Source organism: Monodon monoceros, unplaced genomic scaffold (genome assembly GCF_005190385.1).
Source record: "Monodon monoceros isolate NGI ecotype Baffin Bay Population unplaced genomic scaffold, NGI_Narwhal_1 Super_Scaffold_13, whole genome shotgun sequence".
NCBI lineage: Eukaryota > Metazoa > Chordata > Mammalia > Artiodactyla > Monodontidae > Monodon > Monodon monoceros.
In genome coordinates, this window is record NW_021703769.1 from 39,257,436 (window position 1) to 39,273,560 (window position 16,125).

General features: G+C 39.9%; 1 protein-coding gene across 4 annotated transcripts in view; it reads right to left on the reverse strand.

Moving 5' to 3' along the window:
- Positions 1-16,125, reverse strand: part of TASP1 (taspase 1) — a 235,932-nt gene that overhangs the window by 111,629 nt on the left and 108,178 nt on the right. The gene's annotated exons all lie outside the window — the stretch shown is intronic.

The window sequence follows — 16,125 nt, forward strand, 5'->3', positions numbered from 1 at the left end:
TGCGGAGCACAGGCTCCGGACGCACAGGCTCCGCGGCCATGGCTCACAGGCCTAGCCGCTCCGCAGCATGTGGGATCTTCCCGGACCAGGTCACGAACCTGTGTCCCCTGCATCGGCAGGCGGACTCTCAACCACTGCGCCACCAGGGAAGCCCCTCTTCTGTGTTTTTGAAGCTCAGAGGGATATGGGCAATTGACAGGGATGTAAACCAGGGCGGAATTTCTTAAAGAAGTTACAAATTAGTTAGTTACAATATCAGGATAAATGGAATTGGAAGAGGGATGCTACCAAGAGCATCTTGAGCATACTCAGGAGTTTTTATTCCTGAATTGTTTCCTGTTAAGAGTAGGACTGGGGCCTGTCAGCAGAGAGCTAGCCACGAAGCCCATTAACCTCTGCCTGTTTTTGTTCCCCACTGTGGTTATGTGTTGTTACTTTCAGAATTGCACTTTCTTTCACCTTGTCATAATTGCTGCCAAAAGTGTGTTTTTATAAGCATGGGGTTCTAGAATGGTGGCTTCATGGGGCAGAGAGAAAGATATGTGTTTTGTACAAAATAAGTACATTCATATGTTTAATAAAATAGTTCTACTATTGCAGTAACTTGTAAAAATGTTATTTTTTACACTTTAATAATTAATACTTTATCATCTCAGCTAATTCTGAGATAAGTTAATGAGGTGTAACATGCAAATAAAAGTTCTATAACTGCTTTAAAAAAAAAGAGCAAACAGGATAGCAAAAGAAAGGATCAGTGAACTTAATAATAGTCATAATAAATTATCCAAACTGAAACATAGAGAGGTAAAGAATGACTAAAAATGGAACAGAGCTCTCCATATCTACAGGATAATGCATACAATGGCAATCCCAGAAGTAGAAAAGAGAACAGGACAGAAGAAATATCTGAAGATATAATGGTTGAGAATCCTCCAAACTTGGCAAATGACATCAACCTAATAACCCAAGGAGCTCAGCCCAAAAAGGATAAACACAAAGAATAACAGATTTAGGGACATTATAATCAAACTGCTGAAAACCAAAGATAAAATATTAAAAATAGGCAGGAAAAAAAAAGACATACAAGGGGACAACCATAAAACTTCTCACCAGAAACAGCAGAAGGACAATGGAATGACATTTTTAATTACTGAAGGAAAAAACAGTCAATATAGAATTCTCTATGCAGAGAAAATATCCTTCAAAAATAAAGGGGAAATAAAGACATTTCTGATAGAATAAGATGAGAAGACTCATCACCAGCAGATCTGAACTATAAATATACTAAAGGGCATTCTAAGGAAAATAATACCAGCAGAAGACTGATGTTAGAAATAAAGAGTACCAAAAAGAGAAACTACTTGGGTAAATTTTTTTAAAAAAAACTTTAAAGCTATTAGGCATGTGTGGGTGTGTACTTGGGTGTGTACATGGGTGTAAATTTCTTTAAAAGACAACTGACTATTTAAAGCAAAAATAAATAATGATGAGATACTGTGGCATTTATAACATAATATGGACATTAAAATATATTCCAAGACCTCAAAGGGTGGGAAAGAAATAATGGATTTATACTGTTGAAAGAATTTTACATTGTTTGTGAAGTAATATATTATTATTCTAAAGCAGACTATGGTAAATTAATGATGCATGTGTAGTCTCTAGAGCAACCACAAAAAACATAATACACAAAAGTATAACAAAATGTTAATAGAGAAAAATAAAATGAAATATTAAAAATAACCCAAAGGAAAATAGGAAAAGAAGAACAGAGGAACAAAGGAAACAAAGAACAAATAGAAAACAAAAAGTGAGATGGTAGATTTAGCCCAATCATATCAATAACTACATTAAGTGTAAATGGACTAAACACTCCATGTAAAAGGCTCAGATTATCAATGTGCATTAACTTTAAAAGGGGAGGGACCCAGTTTGTTTATAAGAAACATACTTTAATATAAAGACAAGATAGACTAAAAGTAAAATGGGTGGAAAATAATATACCAGACAAGCACTAAACATAAGAAAGCTGGTGTGACTATATTAATGTTAAGCAAGGTAAACATCAAAACAAAGAAGACTATCTAGAGATAAAGAATATTTTGTAATAATAAAAGTATCAATTTGTCAATACACAATGAAGTATTAAAAGTTAAAATTTTTTTTTAATTTTACAGAGCAACTATATGGACAAATACTACAGAAACATAATATTTAGTGAAAGAAGTAAATCACAGAGGACCATATAATACCATGTTCCTATGGCTCAATAAAAAATCATAAAACTAAACAATATACTGTTTTGAGATACACACATATGTGATTAAACTTTTTTTTAAGCAAAAAAAAAAAAAAAAAAGATACACAAAATTCAGGATTGTAGTTATCTCCGGAGAAGATGCAGGGGTTTGGGAAAGAATAGAAGAGGATACAGTACTATTACTTGTGTTCATTTTTAAGCTAATGATAAGTTCAAGGAATGTGATTTCATTTTGTTTCATAACTTACATATATAGTACATTATTTTATATGTATCCAGTAATGCAATTTTTAAAAACTTATTTCTTCATAAGAAAAAAGATACAATTCGTCAATATCCACCAAAATCCTTAAAAATGTCCATTCTTTTTGAGTCATAAAGTATATTTCTAGGAATTTATGGTATACAAAAGCTATGTACAAGAAAATCACTGTTTTTTAGAAAAGAAAAAAAAAACAACAGGAAATAACCCACTGGTCATTCTAAGAGACTAAAACAACCATAGAATAGAATTTTATGCAGCTATTTTAAAATAATTAAGTTACTATTTAAATCGCTACCTTAAGAGTTCGTAAATTCCTAAACTGCGTAAGTTAAACTGGGGGTACTTACCTGGACAATCATGGATTGTCCAGCTAGGAACTCCATGAAATTTTTCTAGAATTGTGTGTACACTTATGCAGATAACTGTGTTCACATGCATGTTTCTAGGGAGAGAGTCCATAGCTTTTAGGTTCTCAAAGAGAATGATTACTCAAAAAAAACAGTTATTAAGGTAGTTAGTCTTAAAGATGGCTCCCAATGAACAAAGCTGCCCAGTATTCACACTCATATGTAATCCCCTCCCACGATGAATCTGGATTGACCCTGTGATTCACTTTACCTAACGCAATGCCAGTCCCAGGCCTAAACCCTAAAGAGGCTTGATAGCTTTTGCTTTTGTACTTTGAGTGTCCTGAGTGACCATGTAAGAATCCAGCTGCCTTGAGGGAGAGGCCACATCAGAGCAGGATTAGCCCTGATACTACATGGGTAGCCAGCAAGGTCAAAACACCCCAGCAAACCAGCTGAGTCCAACCTTCTGGTTGTGCCCACCAAACACCTGGTTAAACCACTATCTGAACGCAGCCACATGAGAATCCCCAAGCATAACCAGCAAAAGAACCATCCACTTGAGAACCAGTTAACACATATAATCATAAGAAATAAGAAAAGGGTTATTCTTCTAAGTCACAGAGTTTGGGGGTGATTTGTTTAACAGCAATAGGTAGCTAAACAGCTACACACTGCTAGTTCAGACTGAGTAACCTCACCTAAGAACCTAATATTTTGCAATATGATGGCTGAAACAAAAATCAGCAGCTATCCATCAGAGGATACATCACTCCCCAGCCCTCTGTGCACTTCCTGTTCATGCACACGCACACACACACACACATGACATTATATAATAGCTTCATTGAGTAAAAACAACTTTACTTTGATTTCATGTACTTTATTTACATAGGTCCTTTTATTACACATAAATGAAACACAGATCAAGCATCTAACTTTGCCCTTATATTAAATGAGATGAAAAGAAGTAAGACCCTTACATGACCCCTCATTTAAAATATTACAGTGGTAGGGACTTCCCTGGTGGCACAGTGGTTAAGAAACCACCTGCCAATGCAGAGGACATGGGTTTGATCCCTGGTCCAGGAAGATCCCACATGCCACGGAGCAGCTAAGCCTGTGCGCCACAACTACAGAGCCCGTGTGCTGCAACTACTGAAGCCCGTGTGCCTAGAGCCCATGCTCCACAAGAGAAGCCACCGCAATGAGAAGCCCGTTCACTGCAATGAAGAGTAGCCCCGGCTCTCTGCAACTAGAGAAAACCTGAGCACAGCAATGAAGACCCAACACAGCCAAAAATAAATAAAATAAAATAAATAAATTTATAAAAATAAATAAAATATTACAGTGATTACTTATGTAAATCACTTTCCTTCCCTCTGAACTAAAAAAGAACAACAAAGTAGACTGAGGTTCCAAGAACACACATTTGAAAGGTATTTTATAATGCCAATAAAATAGCATTGTTTTATGTCATAGTAGGACGATTACAATGCTTACTGAACAGAAATACTTTCTCTTTATTAATTTCCACAATAATCTTGCAAATGATACTTGAGAGGCACCCAGATTCAAGCAGAACCAGGAATCCTGTCCCAGAACCAAGAAGCAAAGCAGAACATAAACAATATGAAAACAGCCAGATCCCATTTCATCTATTCAATTTGAGTGAAATGAAGATATAAACAAACTTTGTGGTGGCATGGTGTTTTTTTTTTAATCTAACTGCATTTGATTTTTCAAAACAAAAACATCCATTTTCCACAGCCAGCTTTCTGTTAGCCAAAAATAATGGCAAGAGGCATAGCTTCGGTAAGGACCGATTTAAATGATAACTACATGCTTTTAACTCTCTAGATACCTACCTATACCATTTCCAGTACAACAGCTGATTGCATTTCTATTTGGCCCCTCTACTTCTTCACATTTCTCTACTGTCATTGAGTGAAGTCTGTTTAGATTCTTTCAGCACTCAGGCACTGTTTGACTTTTCTAAACCTCAGTTTTCTCATTTGAAAATGAGAATCATTATGTAAAAAGTACTTAGCACAGTGCCTGACCATAGTAAATGCTCAACAAGTGGTCAGTTTAGCTGGATACTGGTGGTCACTCACACAGCATTTATTTCCTTCTCCGGTCCTAAGAGAATCCTGATCTTGTTCTGCTTTCCACCCCCACCCCTGCCCACAGTCATGAACATGACCTACCTAAGGGCATGTTCTGTGCTCATGACTGGTTCATGGGTAATCCCCTTTGTCAGTGAGTAGCTCAGGAATGGGCATGTGACCCAACATTAGTCAATCAACAAAATGCAAAAAGTCAGCTGGGGAGCGTCTGAGAAGTGTCCCTCACTCCTAGAAGAGAGTTACACAAAGAGATTGTTTTTCCTTCCTCGAGAGATTTCATGTGATGAGTTTTTCTGGCAATGCAATAGCCATTCTGCCATCAGCCTGAAGAAGAGGCCAGCAATGATGACAGCATAGCAAGCAGGGGACATGGAGAACTGGATACTTGATGTCAGCAATGTAGCCTTGAACCAATGAACCCTGCAGTCCACCTACCTTGGAACCTCCTCCTTTGTGAAACCACTGCACTCCTTGTTGTTGAGCCAGTTTGAGTAGTGATTTCCGTTACCTAGAGCTCAAAGTACTCTAATTACCACAATCATGGAAGCGTGTGAATACTTCAACGGATTTTATCAAAACTAAAATTAAACCACCCTTCTCTTTAGAGCAGAGCTCTCAGCATGAATATCTAAAGCTCTTAAACAAGCAGGAGCACTAGCCCTGGTTTTCCAACGTGGAACAATTAAGTCATTTTGCCAATCAGAATCTGTTTGACAGTTCTTCAAAATATGCAAAGGGTTACTGAGTTCAAGTCAACAGACATTTATTGAGTACCAACCATATCTTTAAGGCACCGGCTTCTTCCTCAAGGAGCTCTCAGGCTTTATAAAGGGGAACAACCATAAATGGTACATGCGCTACCTCATGGCACCACTGACCACGAAGGGAGTAAATCTTTGGACTGGGCAAGGGAAGCAGGGAGGGTAGGAGGGAGGCCGAAGAAAAGAAAAGACACTTGAGCTCAACCTTGAAGGATGAGCCAGGCTTTTCCAGGTGTCATAAGGATGGAAGGCATTCTAAACAGGAGCAGAAAGAGAAACATGCACTCTTTCCTCAAGAAATTGCGCTAAATTGTTTACATTACAAAGACAGATATAAAGAAATGAAGTAAATGATGATATCTAGGACTTGCTAATGAGAGTTGCCCAGACTTGAAGATCAAAATAAAACTTACCTGTGCAATGCACATAGTGAGTTCTGAAACATATCCGTGAACTTGATGACAGGGCAGGGTTTAACCTACAAAAGTTGTGCTGAGGAAAGCCCAGGGCTGTGCACAAACTCAAGTCTGTTGTGTGAATGCTTATTCCAGATGAAAACAGGCTACAACTCTAATGTGAAAGGCTCCAAAGAAGGAATTGCTACTAAGATATGAAATGAAATCAAAACTGATAAGACAAATCAGATGAATGAAGACATGTAAGACAAATATATGAAAAATATTTCCATTAAGAATATTATGTCTCGGACTTCCCTGGTGGTGCAGGGAATCCACCTGCTAATGCAGGGGACACGGGTTCGAGCCCTGGTCGGGGAAGATTCCACATGCCGCAGAGTAAATAAGCCCGTATGCCACAACCACTGAGCCTGTGCTCTAGAGCCCATGAGCCACAACTACTGAAAACCACGTGCCTAGAGCCCATGCTCCGCAACGAGAGAAACCACTGCAATGAGAAGCCCATGCATCGCAACAAAGAGTAGCCCCCGCTCGCCTCAACTAGAGAAAGCCCACATGCGGCAACAAAGGCCCAAGGCAGCCCAAAAATAAATAAATAAAATTAGCAGAATTCAATCAGAAGCTTATTATTCTATCATCAATATTAGTAAATAATGATTATTATGATAGATTATAACACATACAATTTACCAGGAAATTATGAAGAACCAGGAAAACTTTCTCATTTACGGCTAGAATACAGAGAAATAGATGGGGAAAACAGAACTCCTCAGTATTACAAAACATACAACACTGAATCCCAACTAACAGGAGGTGCAATGGTACAAAGTGATAACATCAATGATAATTAGCATATCTGTATGTCTCTCCTCCATAAAGAAAGATGCTCCAGTCCTGGTGGGAGCAGGTGGACACACCCTTCCAACCTGCTCCCTCCATTATGACTCCAGCCCAAGTCTGATTTCCAAGCCCATGATATCCCATACCCCAAAACCACCTCTGGAATGTACCTGCTCTTCCATTCAACGTGGGTCCATGCAGACCTGAAATGACGACTCTGGAATTTTAAAGAACTCTCTAATTCTTTCCTGTCTAACTCATATTTTTTTAAATGACTATCCATGTTTTCTACTAGCCAATGCTTGTTAAAAACTTTTTTTCATCAAAGACAAATACAAGAAACAAGTAAATGTACTTTTTCATGATATGAACAAAACATTCTGAAAATAAAAATGTAAGGTATCCTTTGGTCATGATGTGTTATACTATGGGCTCAATCATGCTGTGATTCACTAATGAGAACCATGACATGTATTCAATAAAAAGCTAATAAAAATGCAAACTGACTGCTCCTACATTTTACACTTCAGTGTCTCCACGATTCAACAATAAATCTTTTGGCCCAAATTAACCAGCCACCATGGACAGAGCTGGTTAAAATAAAACACATTTGATTCAGCATTCTGCCTTTCTAACCCCTCTATCAGTACATTTTAGAGTTAGCAGGTTGTTTTATCCACTTCTGTTTGCAACACGAACTTGGTTAATTTTTATCAGGGTTAGGTGTATCCCAGATGAGTCAGGAAAGCTAATATCGCTCCTGCCAGCACCATAATCCTGACTCAGTGGCCTCTAACCATGCTAGCCCATATGGTCACTCATTAACTATCTGTTAAAGCTCTCAGGGATACCTAGGGTCAAGAATATATACCAGATCTCCTTAGCTTTAGATCCAACAGAACACGATGAGAGAAGAGACTGGTAAATTGTATAGGGTGAGTGTTATAGGCAAGGCACAGTTGGGGACAGCACCACTTCAGCCATCAAAATGGTGTTTTGCTACTTAAAATATGATGTATGGACCTGCAGCAATGGCATCACTTGGGAGCTTATGAAAAATGCAGACTCCCAGACCCACTGGATCATAATCTGCATTTTAACAGGTGATTCATACATACTAAACTTGAAAAGAATGGGTGTTTAATAAAAAAGAACCTGAGAAACTGTTTCCGAAGATACATCATTGAGATTATTATCCCAAATAACTCTCAGAAATAGAAAGCCTAAACCAAAGTTTGGGTCTGAACAACCACGTGCCTTACACTGAAAATGTCCAGGGAAACCTTAAGAGGAACCAAAGGTCCAGCTTCAAGCATCTGAGAGCCAAAGGCCTGAATTCCCTGAGTATCGTTTTTTCATAACAGCTTGCAACATCAGACACACTATGTACCTTCAGAAAGTGATGAGTTATACCATGTACAACCTTCATAGCAACAAATTATCAATTTACAAAACTCAAAGTCAACATATTGTGCCTCACAGTCATTTAAGCTGGCAGGACTTTAAAGTACACACAAATCTGAAGTAATGCGTTGGAAATATATGATTTATATTAAACAGTGTACTGGAATTTAAACATTCGTATGCTTCACGAAGCCCTATTCCCGGCCAATCAGTTCACTTATCAGCTTACAAAGACACTTCCAACATATACTGCCCAGCTAAATTTAATATTTAAAAAATTTTAAGACCTTTCTGTGTATTTTTAAAAATAAATCTTATTTCAAGTAAATCTCCTGAGCTGCAAAAATACCACCACCACCACAACAAAATAATACCCCAAACAGCCCTGTGCTATAAAAGGAGCTGCTGGTATTGAGAGAACTCTGCCTCTAACGAGAACCTTCTACAGAGCGAATGAAGATGGCAAAGCCACGAAGGCCTTCGGTCCAGTAAGGAACACGAAGGAGCGTGTCAGAAAGAAATTGTTTTTCTGCTCCTTTTGATGGGTTATGCTTTCAAGTCAGGAAATGAGAAACAGGTGTGCCAGAGGGCACACACAGCCTCACTCCACACTGAAAAACACGCGTTTTCAATTTGCAAACATGAAAGGGACTCCTGTTGAATGAAAGAAGAAATGAAAACCCAGCTCTGTTTCTGCGAACCATATGAAGGCAGCTCAGAAAGGCTTTGACAAGTTGTTCGACTTCCTCCCTCTCCGACTGACAGCAGGTAGTGCTCGACAATAGGAAGGAAAAGGCATTCTTTCAAGTGAGAACAATCAAAGGGAGAATTACATGAAGGATCAGAGTGCTGGCATTTTAACCCACCACTTGATCTTATGCTTCTGTTTCTACCATTTCTTTACCTTGGGTTTTAAAATTAGAAGTCTGTTCTTTCACCAAACAACAACAAAGCAATGCAAAATAAGTATCTGGCCAAAAAAAAAAAAGCTGAGAAAGTACAAACATCAAAAGAACATCTTGGAGCTCACTTGATCCGCAGTAACCCAAGTCTACAGCATCTTTCAGAGAAAGACTTACTTTTCTTCATGATGTCCTGAGCTCTCCTGGGGCGCCAGAGACATTTCGGTGGGGATATGAGTGTGATGGGTGGTACTAAGCATAAAAGCAACGGGTTTGGGTGGGACTTTGGAGAGAGGGTGTGTGGCAGGAAGGGAGAGGTACTAATGGCGGCAACAAGAGTCAGGTGGCCAGATGCACTGAGGTCCCTTGGGGAGGCACTGTGGGGCACATCCCTCAGGTGTAGGATGCAGCAGAGCCTGGTTCAGGGCAGCAAGCCTTTATTACAGCCAGTATTTCAATGTATTTCTAAACTGGCAAGAAACTTCCCTGTATCATCGAGTAAGGCCATAGATTTCATGTGCCTCAAGGACAAGGACTGTCTTTTTTATCACACCCAGACACTAGAGCACAGGATAAGAGCCTCTAAAATAGCTTGAGAGCAGTTACAAGTCTTCTTCCATAAAAGCAAAATGCCTGAACTCGTGCTATGTGGGAAAGACATCCTTCATACCCTTTATAATTATGTTTTGAAGAATATATAACGAATCATAAAAATGTTCGTTATATAATATAAAGGGACAAGGACTAACAGAAGCTAAATGATATTGTCGTTTTTGTTTTATCTATCAAAAATCTACCAAAAAATATTAACACGCTATCACAGCATAGCAAAATTATCAGTTTCACTTTCCAATTTCTTTTCAATAACCATGTGTTATTTCACAATCAGGGGAAAATCTACCCATTGAAAACATCCAAGATACATGATAACCAAAGCTGTCACACTGAACTGGTTTCCTAGGAAATAACCTAGCAAAATTCAGAACCATCAGTGACCTTAGTTAACTAAAAAGCAGGAAATAATATATTAATAGTTCATCAGATATGAAGTGACTTAATGAGAGTAAGCAGCAGTCTTAGAATAGAACCCTCATCTCACATAACTAGTTTTGGGAAATGTGCTGGGAGTTTATCTACTCTGTTATCTGTAAATGAACAGTATTTCTTCCCCACCCACACTAACCAATCAGTCCAAAGAGTCAAGTGCTTTTAAGATGATGATGTTTACAAATATATTAGGGTTTTATCTATGCTCACGTCTAGAAGTCATAAATCACATAAAAAGATTTCTCACAGTATCATTCCCAACCCTACATATTAAAACCCAAATGATTTCAGCCTAAGTGGCTGCCCTCTAAAAATCTTGTCGAGTGTGAAAGGTTATGAAGTTTATTGTTTCATAAAGACAAGAAACTTCTGAGAAGCCACACTGTCAGCCATGTAAGTGAGAAAGAGGATGGCCTAGGAAGGCATATAAAGGAGGCAGAGTGGGCTGAAGAGCCTGGATCCCACCCAGCAGAACTAACAGCAGCATACTGAACCCCTTGACCACTCTCGCCTCTCTGTCTGAATCACCACTCATCATTCCAGATTGACCTCAAAGACGAAAGCTCTGTCTTCATCTATCTTCCAAAACAATGAGCATCTCCCTCCTCAAAAGGGTTCCCACTTCATACTAAAGAAAATTTAAATACTTAGTCAAGGCCATCCATAGAGAACCCAATAAGACCCCAAGTTAAGATCCGCACAATTTGCACTCAGCCCTCTTCTTCAGGGATCCTCTGTTCTCATCAGAACACACTGCTCTCAACCCTGCACTTACCTTCCTCTCAGCCCTGATTCATCTGGGCTTGACCTAATGCACTCCACCTGTTATGGATTGATTGTTGTGCCCCCCGGTAAATCCCTATGTTGAAGCCCTAACCCCCAAGGTGATGGTGTCTTTGGGGTGGTAATTAGGGTTATATGAGGTCATGAGGGTGCCCCCCAACCCATGATGGGATTAGCGTCCTTGTAAGAACAGGAAGAGAGACCAGAGCTTGCACCCTCTTGTGCTCCCTCTCTCCCTCCCTCCCTCTGTGTCTGTGTGTCTCTCAACCCTCTCTTTCTTTCTCTCTCTCTCTCCCCCTCACTCTCTCCCCACCATATGATGACACAGCAAAAAGCTGGCCAGCTGCAAGCCAGGAGGAAAACTCTCACCAGGAACTGAATCTGCTGGCCCACGATCTTGGACTTCCCAGCCTCTAAAACTTTGAGAAATAAATGTCTGTTGTTTAAGCCACACAGTCTATGGTATTTTGTTATAGCTGCCTGAGCTGACTAAGACACCAGCCCAATGTATTTATTTGTTCATATTCATTCACATCAATTCATTCAACAAACATCAGAGGCTCTATCTGATGAGCACCATTCACACATCAGTGAGGAAAGCTGAGGAAAATCCCAATCCTCGTGCAATTTCATAGTAGAGTGGGGTAGAAAACAAAGATAAAATAAACAGATAAAAGATATTAATTGTTAGACATGATACATTCTGTGGGAAAAAATAAAACATGGGACGGGGATAGGGAATGTTGGCTGAGGGAAGAGTTACATGTTTAAGGATGGGGTGGTCAAGAAAGATCTCAGTGAGAAGGTGAATGATCTGAATCAAGAGCTGATGAGGTGGGGGCAGGGGCATAAGATATGAAGGGTAGAGAGTTAAAGGGAAAGGAAGGACTCAGGCAAAGGCCCTAAGGTGGGAGTGTGCCTGGCATGTCTGAAGCATAGCAAAGCAGGTGAATGAGCAGGGGAAGAAAAGCAAGAGCTGCAGCCTGAGGGGAAGGTGGGCAGCACCCTGTATAAGGCCTTGCGGGCCCTCAGTAAGGGCTCCGGCTTTTCTGAGTAAGATGAGACACGCTGGACAGTTCAAAGAGGAGGTATGACACGTGATTTGAGTTAGGTTTGAACATATTCCTTCAAGAGTTGTTGAGAACTGAATAAAAGGGAAAAGGAGCAGAAAACAAGGAACTAGCTATGGGGCTCCTGCAATAACCCAGATTAGAGATGCAGCACATTGAATGTGCCGATAGCAGTGAATGTGCTAAGAAGTCATTGGATTTTAAATATATTTAGAGAGGAGAGTAGACAGAGTTTGTTGCTGGAGTGGATTGGGTGAGATATAAAAGAAAAGAGGGTCAAGCATGACTCTAAGATTTTGGCCTGAACCAATGGGAGGCTAGAGGTGCCATTTGCTGTGTGAAGAATCAGGTGGGGACAGAGAGGGCAATATCTTGCCTATTACATACACAGGTGGGGGCTTTGAACAAGCAGTTAAAAAACTGAGTTCCGGGGGAGAGGCTCAGGGTGGAGATAAAAATGTGGGTGTCAGCATATATATGGTACTTAGCCACTCGACTGGATGAGAACACCAAGGCAGTGGGTATTCAAAGACAAAGAAAAGGTCAAGGACTAGGCCTCAGGGCACTCCAACACTGAGAGGTCAAGAAGATGAGAAAATTAACAAAGGAGACTGAGAAGCAGCAGCCAGTGAAGCAGGAAGACCAGTTTGAGTTTGATCAAAAATAGTATTTCCGGGGAAGCAAGTCATTCAAGCAACTGTGTCAAATGCTGCTTACAGGACTAAGGGATGACACTGGCTTTTGGAGGTGATTGTTAATCTTGGCAAGAGCACGTCAGTAGAGTGGTGGAGGAGGACGCCTGACTAAAGTATATTTAAGAGTCAATGAGTGGAAATAACTAAGAAAAATAATAGACCTCGAGTACAGAGGGCTCCTTGAAGAGTCACCTGGAAAGTTGCTAAAAAACAGGGAAGAGAGTGTTGGAAGGGAAGCCAAACCCCTAGGTGACCTGCACCCAGGGTCCAGAGTAGAACAGGGCTCTAATTCATGATAATCAAGAGACTAAGCCACCAAGAGCGCTTGTGACATACAGAGAGTACTAAGGAGAAATAATGGATACTCTTACAAAGGAAGCAGAAGCACAGATTCCTGCCTGCCTCCCCATCCCATCTGGACCCCCAGACAGCAGTGACCACAGGGCACATGTCAATGTCCCAGCAGTGGTGTCCCACTGGCTCTTGTGTCATGTGACTCGCAAGGAAGGCTGCATTGTGCCATCCTGACAAAGGAACCTGGGCAGGAGCTTTGCAGCACAGACTCGTTAGACAATCTCCCACAGAGGGGCAGAGGAAGACCTGTGGCTGCCTGTTACGTGGAAGAATCAAGAAGGGGTGACATACCTCCCAGCCCTTGGGGAGGAGACTCCAATCACTGGCTCAGAAATATCAAAGCAAGAGCCTGGCCTCATTCTTTGCATTTTTTATCCCATCCACCTTTGAAGCTACTCTTAGCAAGCCGTGGCCACACCCTCAGTACTCTCTGATTTCTGGATCAGCCAAGACCTGGAAAATCAAAGAACCTAGAAAATCAGAAATCACTGGGTCTCCTATTGAGTAGCAGACCTTTCTCCATGCAGAAGCCTATGTCTTCTGATCTCTAGTCAGCTGCCATAAAACCCCTGGACTTAACTGTTTCTCTTTAAGAAAAAAACCAGACTGCACAGACAAGTAACAGAAGACCAATGCTAAGGTCAGCCAGAGCATAAACTTAATCTCTTGCTTGTTCCTCCTTCTGATCTTCTGATCCTCAATCCGCTCTTCCTTTCCATAGCCAGAAAAATACCACAGATGGATCTTACATTACACATCTGATGTGTTACTGAAAAATCATGTGTGAATCTGATTTTGTCAAACTAAATCAAATTTTAAAATGCTATTTAAAGAAATTCCATGATGAATAATCTTTTTGAAAAGACAAGTATCCCTCTAGAAGAGAGAAGAATCACATACACATTTTTTTTATTGAAATATATTTGACATATAACATTGTGTAAATCTAAGGTGTACAACATGTTAACTTGATACATTTATTTACTGTAATATGATTGCCATTGTGTGGTAATTAGCACTTCCACCACGTTATATAACTATTCTTTCTTTTTAATGGTTGGAATAACTATGTTCCAGTCTCTTAGCAAGTTTGATGGTTATAATAAAATATTGTCCATGCATATACATTTTTAAATTTTAATTTGTCTATTAAGCATTTACTAAGTGCAAAGCCCTGTGCCAGGCACTCAGGAAACACAAATATACCCACAAGCCCCCTTTTCTTTTTTTTTTTAAATTAATTTATTTATTTATTTTTGGCTGCACTGGGTCTTCATTGTGGTGCGCGGGCTTCTCATTGCGGTGGTTTCTCTTGTTGTGGAGCACGGGCTCTAGGTGTTTGGGCTTCAGTATTTGTGGCACACAGGCTCAACAGTTGTGGCTCTCGGGCTCTAGAGTGCAGGCTCAGTAGTTGTGGTGCACAGGCTTAGTTGCTCCACAGCATGTGGGATCTTCCCGGACCAGAGCTCGAACTCATGTCCCCTGCATTGGCAGGCGGATTCTTAACCACTGCACCACCAGGGAAGTCCTACAAGCCCCCTTTTCTCAAGAGCTTATGTCACCACTTAAAGAAAGCTTGAAACTAATTATTTATTTTCACAAAAAAGCTGAGAATAAGAAAAGTACACTTTTTTTCACATTTTAAATTTTTGGAAATTGGGAGGTGCACTGTAATTGATGGCATCCTCCCATGGCTGTCCTCTAGCTTGCAGCTGTGACACAGCCACTGCTGCCTCTAGAGGTCAGCTGTTCCCATTTGTTGATCCTTCGGTTGAGTTGTGTGCCATGTTGGAACTACGTGTTTTGAGTGTAACTGCCATTTATAGTGTCTTCAAAACGATTACGGTATGATACACGATTCAAACCAAAAGTGACTGTATACATAGGAAGGCATGGAAATAGCAAAAGGGCATGACATTGTTACCAGGGAAGCAAATATTTCTCGTTGGAAGAATATCCCCAATTCTATAGTTTCTTGTAAAGCAACAGCCATGTGTTAAGTGATGAGAAAGCCGTGTGTCATAATATAACTGGCAGTCTCTTTTTCCCTCTAGTGTATGTGTCTTACATTGGTCTATTTTATTCTTGGATATTACAGTAAACGTACAGGCAACAAAAGCAAAAATAGACAAGTGGGACTACATCAAACTAAAGAGCTTCAACATAGCAAAGGAAATAAGCAATAAAATGAAAAGGACACTTACGGAATGGGAGAAAATATTTATAAACCATACTTCTGAAAAGGGGTTAATATCTAAAATAGATAAGGAACTCCTACAACTCAATAGCAAAAAAAACAATATTAGAACATGGGCAAAGGACTTGAATAGACATTTCTCCAAAGAAGACATACAAACGGCCAACAGGTGTATGAAAAAGGTGTTCAACATCATTAGTCATTAGGGAAGTGCAACTTAAAACCACAAGATATCACCACACATCTGTCAAAATGGCTATTATCAAAAAGACAAGAGATAGTCACTATGGAGAACAATATGGAGGTTCCTTAACAAACTAAAAGTAGAACTACCATACAACCCAGCAATCCCACTACTGGGCATATACCCTGTGAAAACCATAATTCAAAAAGAGTCATGTACCACAATGTTCACTGCAGCTCTATTTACAATAGCCAGGACATGGAAGCAACCTAAGTGTCCATCGACAGATGAGCAAGAAAAGAAAATGTGGTATATCCATATAACGGAATATTATTCGGCCTTTAAAAGGAAGGAAATCCTACCGTATATGACAACATGGATGAACCCAGAAGACATTATGCTCAGTGAAACAGGCCAGTCACAGAAGGACAGACACTGCACAACTGCACTTATATGAGGCACCTAAAACAG